The sequence below is a fragment of the Chenopodium album genome, chromosome 5, assembly GCF_948465745.1.
Source record: "Chenopodium album chromosome 5, dcCheAlbu1.1, whole genome shotgun sequence".
Lineage (NCBI taxonomy): Eukaryota > Viridiplantae > Streptophyta > Magnoliopsida > Caryophyllales > Amaranthaceae > Chenopodium > Chenopodium album.
The window spans coordinates 17,019,542-17,025,314 of NC_137838.1; the positions used below are offsets into that span (position 1 = coordinate 17,019,542).

The 5,773-nt window shown below is 35.2% G+C and overlaps 1 long non-coding RNA gene across 1 annotated transcript; it reads left to right on the forward strand.

The window, feature by feature from the left end:
* Nucleotides 1–2,349: 2,349 nt before the first annotated feature.
* Nucleotides 2,350–5,320, forward strand: LOC145630531 (uncharacterized). The gene is made up of 4 exons (XR_014112077.1): nucleotides 2,350–2,517; nucleotides 4,616–4,759; nucleotides 4,884–4,929; nucleotides 5,056–5,320. It is a non-coding gene; the product is annotated as an uncharacterized LOC145630531 (long non-coding RNA).
* Nucleotides 5,321–5,773: the final 453 nt, after the last annotated feature.

Here is a 5,773-nt window from a genome sequence, read left to right on the forward strand (position 1 = left end):
CCCTTATTGCCATGAGCGTTTTTGGGTCGATAGAGCTTAAATCCCCCGGGGCTAAGACGCATGTAGAACACATATGTTTTTTCAGAAAAATCGAAGGAAGTCGACTGTGAGGAAAGAAAATAAGCCACCGGACTGATTTTAGGACTGCCGTGACACGGCAAAAATTCCCGTGTCGTACCGTGACATGGCAGATTTTGCCGTGGCACGGCAGTCAGAAGATCTGACTGGTGCCCTGTTTTCCTTCGCGCGCAACCAAGTTATCCAATTTTTCCTACGGGACAGACCTGAATGCGACGTTAAAACGTCTATGCAGATGCAAAAATGCCAAATTAATCACAGGAATATTTTTTCAAGAATCTTTCAAGTCTCATCCACTCATCTTAATTAAATACCGATCACTCAAATCGATAAATAATCAAGAATCCTTCCCAGTGGAGTCGCCAAATTGTAGGCGTCGTTCGAAGTGCGCCTACGTTAAAAGCATGTTGTGAATATGCTTGGCACTCATAGGAAGTGGGAATTGACATAATACAATTAGGGACAAATAAAGTAGGGAGCCGCCAACAAGTTTTTAAGGAACTTGTAAACTGTTCACGGATCATAAAAGGCAACCACGAATAAGGGACAACGATAGGCAACAACAATTGACCCGTGAAGGTTACACCCCATTCATAATCCATGAGATTTCTAACTCCATATGGTTCGGAACCACGAAAGGAGGATCGGGGATGATGGTACGAAGTGAGTCATGGAGTCACATTCGCCCGTATTGGCCTCTACTCGATTCTTATAGTTAACAGTGATTCCTGTGATCTCAAAGGCATACAAACAAAGATTTAATTTGCTCCAAACTATCATTAAGCTAAATTGGTTTAATATTAATGCAACACATAATTCTAAAATATTGTGATCACTTGAATTAATTAACAAGATTAAAAAGGAACCTAAACCGGTTGTCCAAATTATCTTATTAGGCATGATTTTCAATTACATATTCCCTTTAACATGAAATATGGTGATCATAAAAAATATAATAGAATTACCATTAATATTGGAAACAATTTAGCAATTCCAACAACATAAAATCGTTAGAAAAATAATAGAAATAAAAGGAACATAATTCTTACTTTGATTCTGTTTGTTTGCAACTACAAAATAATAAACGAGTTAGTAACTTCAAGGAAATAATAAAACAAAAATTAAATTAAATCAAATAAAGTAGAGTTGATTTGGGGCCAAACCCTCAAACAGTTCTACCTTTCACGCCTTGGCTTAAGGATGGAACCACGAGTAAAGTATGGACTCCTTTGAGCACTTGAAGAAGGAATTTTGAAATAAGAAGGGTAGGCTAGTGTTTTAGGCTAAAGCATAAAAGAGAGAAAAATAAATCAGAGAGTTAATTCGTTGATGCCCCGTACATCAGAAATGAGGGGATATTTATAGGGAAAATGTGCTGAGGGAGCACACGGAACCCTAAAATGATAAAAACCCTAAAAAAGTATCCCGTGACACGGCAAACTGTACCGTGACACGGGACGTCCCACCGTTAGACGACACACTTTCCCGTGTCACGGTACATTTTTAGTGTGACGCGGGAAATTTTCAGAAAACGGGATAGAAAACGCGTTAAGGATTTACGCGGAAAAGACACGGAATGTCCCGTGTCACTGCAGACTTCCCGTGTCACCGGAAATCCCACCGTCAGACGGGAAGGATTCCCGTGACACGGTGGCTGTCTACCGTGGCGCGGGAATTTTCAGCCCACTTTTCCGTCTAAATACATTTTTAACCCTAATTTCATCCGGCATTTTAAGTGCCGATTGATAATTTCGGGCCTTTTCTGACTTATTATTATTTGGGCTAAAATAAGAAACACTACAAGAAAAAGAGGAATTAGCAACAGAAATTTGCGACTACCCTAATATTCAGTCGCAAAATATATATTTGCGACTGATAAAGACGGACAATCACAAATTTTGCAACTGATTTTCCACTAGTTGCTACGCGGTCGCTAATTTGCGAGTGAATTTTGCAACTACTGTAATTATCAGACGCAAAAAATATATTTGCGACCGACTAAAATGAGTAGTCGCAAATTTTGCGACTCATTTTTCAGTAGTTGTAATGCTGTCGCTAAATTGCGACGCTCTTATAATTTTTGCAACTATAAATTGTAGTTGTTGGGTTAATGATTTTCAAACTTTTTTAATTTAAAATTTGCGACTAATATTGCAACCAAGTCAGTAGTCGTTAGTCGTTCTATTTTTCTTAAAATTTATTAAAAAAAAAAAGTCGTAAATATAATGAGGAGTTGCCACAAAAAAAAAAAAAACAAAAAAGGAAAAAAAACTTACTTAATCACTCTATCAGTCTAACTCTAACCCTTATATACACTGTACAGTACGAAACTCTTCCTCCATTAAAAAGAAAAAAAATACACAGAAGGCAATTTTCAGAGATTCAACCCTAACTGTAGCTCTTCATCTGCCTCCGCTGCGCCACTGCGTCTGCTCCCGGGTAAGTTTAAACGACACTTGATGTCACTTCTATCATTCGCTAATTGTAATTTGCAACTACGAATTTTAGGGTTTATCATTGAATTTTTTGTCCAATAAATTGATTTTAATTTGGTTTCCATGATGTAATTTAAGTCAGTTAATGAAAAATCGTTCAAAATTGATTGAGTTTACTAAAATTGCTAATTTTTTTCAGTGTATAAATCGCAATTCTGACTATCTCGACCCATGTATATATATTTTTTCTCTATTAGTTGTTAAATACTATATATTTTCTGAATAAGGGGGTTCGTTGGTTAGAGTGTAACTCTAATTGGTTAATTAATGGATGGAGGTTATTGAGGTTCTCTCGAATTCCATTGAATTCTTATTTTGGTCTTAATTCTTGTTTTGCTTGGAATTCTTGTTTTGCTCTGACTTTATTATGTTTTTGAGCCTAATTTGCTGCTGGCTGGTTGTTAAGACAATAATTGTGGTGGGTTTATGGAAAGGGTGCGAGGGAGAAGTAGGTGCATCAATAGGGTGTGAATGCGTGGCTGCTAGATGCGTGGCTGTTGCATGGTTGTTGTTGTTGCAGGGGGAATAATAGTGGCTTGGTGTGTGGTGCATTTGGTGAATGAATGGGAGTTAAGTGTAATGCTGCTAGTATTGTGGGTTATTAGGTGTTTTAAACCACCGATTGAAGGTTAAATTGACCCACCGAGTGATGCATTCGACACATTTACATATGATTCCTTCTCATTTACAGTAATTTGGGTTGGTTTTTGCCCAGCACTTTTAAACCCCATTTGGGTCTTCTGTAAATGAGTTCTTCACTTCTAAGAGAGTTTCCAAAGTTGAGTGTTTTTTAGGATGAAATATTTGCCAAAAACAGAGTAAAATAACACAACGAAAACCTCAAAAATGCCATTTTAATCAATTAAACTGTACAAGTGTACAACTACCTAGATCATTAGATTTGAATTTGAATTTTATGAGGAAATTTTGAAAATTGAAGTGAATTTTACATATGTTGTGGTGTAATTTCCTTATCCAAAATAGAAAGTTACCCAGAAGAAAAATAAAACAGAGTATAAGTACTCAAAGATGCAATCTTTAATCACTTAGACAAATACCCAGATGCTAAATTTTGCAGACAATGAAAAAGGAGCAAATTTGGAGTGAAGTTTTAGCTTTTTTTGGTTGTAATTTATGAAGTGAAAAAAAAGGGGATTTTTTATGATCAATGCTCTATTCGAAAAATAAATGTGGGAAAATGGACAGGTGAAAGTGAAAGTATTATGGGTATTCTGAAAATTGCATGCAAAATGAAAGGAAATGAGTCAAAGTGATGTGGGAAAAGGTTTAAGTTTGAAGGTTGTTGTAAATGGCATTTAAAAAAGGAGTTGACTTTTTCAATCTTCTGATAAATTTAGAAAGACAACAACTACTATATTACTATTGACTATTGCAAATTTGTAATCAAACCCAGATAAAGAAAATAGACCTAATAAGTAAACTGGGGAAAAGGGGATGGGTTTCATTATAACAAAAATGACTACTACAAGGGTGACTTATGACCACCACCAGGTCACAAATCTCAAGGGTTGCTAAATTACACAAGAAATTAGCTACCAATCGCAGTGCCCCTTCTCCCCTTTTTATATGTACAATGTTGAAAAAGGATCCCAACTACCCCCCTGTCCTATGTGTGATAGTTATTTGGTAGGCTGTTGTCACTTGGTGTACTACTGCTGCTTTCTTCATTCTTCCCCTCCTTGTATATGTGATCAGTCTACGTGGCATGCCAGCTCCTTTGTTCATTGTAGGTTTAGGAGAGTTTTTGGATAAAATTTTGGAATAAATCAAGTGTTTGGCATTATGCTATGTTTTTAGGCATTACTTAACGAACTGCTACTACTTTTACTCGGTTTATCACAACTAAAGCAAGAGCAAAATAAATCAGAAAGAACAGTAAAGAAAATGAGGGAAGTTGGGCTGCATTTTGTAAAATAAATCAGAAAGAACATTAAAGGATACAATTACCACATTATACCTGACTAAGCCAATCCCTACTACTCCTTTTTATATGTCCCCCTTTTTTTTGTTTATTTTTTCAGTTCTAACAACTTCTTCTAATAAGGAAAAGAAAAAGGATGGGGAATTTTACAAACTGCTGCTAAAGTCTATGAAAGCACTCATTCTGTTGATGTGGGCAATGATGAAATCGAATTGATGGGTGAAAAGACTCATCAAGTCATGGTGTGAGTATACTTATATATTATGCTAAGATTACAAAAAAATGTATGGTAGTTAATGCTGTTAGATATTATAGATTATTTAATTGTTTGTGTGATAATTGGTATGGCATACTGTGAATTGAAACAGGTTTTGAAGCCATAGCTTTTTGGAGGGAATCGTTCAATTTACAAAGGTGACTCTGCCGAAATTTTTTCTATTAATTGTTTACATTAATTATTTTATTGTAAGTATTGCTCTTTTTTTGTCTTTTAAGTTTTAACAATTGAGATCATAGTTACTAATACATATCTTAATACAGGAGAATATATGGAAAACTTGAGGAAATATAAGAACAAAGGACGACAAAGTCTACTTGGAGGTTGTATGTGGGCAAAAGAATGAAAAAGTCTAAGGTTTAGGGAGTGCTTCACAAATGTACTACAAGAGCGTTCCTACTTCTCACCGTATTACATATTGTATATCGTCATTAGTTCTTATTTGTCATACGAGAGGTGATTTTTGAAACAATTAGTCTTATGGTTACTAATACTGTTTTGAATACATTGATACAAAATTGATGATGATATTTTGGATATTCGAATAAAATTAATATTTTGGTTTTTTGAATTTTTGCGTGGGTACTTTTTTTTATGATTGATATTAGTCATAGCTAAATTATGGCCTCCAAATATTAATAGCTCGTCGCAAAAATCCAGCGACTACAAGAAATCTGCATAGTTGGAATAATTGGTTTCAGTAGTCTCTAATTTGTCGCAAAAAAAATAATTTTCATAGTCGCAAAAGTTAGGTCTTGTAGTCGCTAATCCGTCGCGAAAAAATTAGTCTTAATAGTCTCAAAAATGGCCTTTAGTTGCAAATCCATCGCAAAAAAATCAATCTCTGTAGTCGCAAAAGTTTGGTTTCGTAGTCGCAAAATTTGGTCTTATAGTTGCTAATCAATTGCAAAAATAGTTTTAAAACATTAGTTTTCGTAGTCGCTAATCCGTTGCAAATATTTTACGACGGACAATGATATA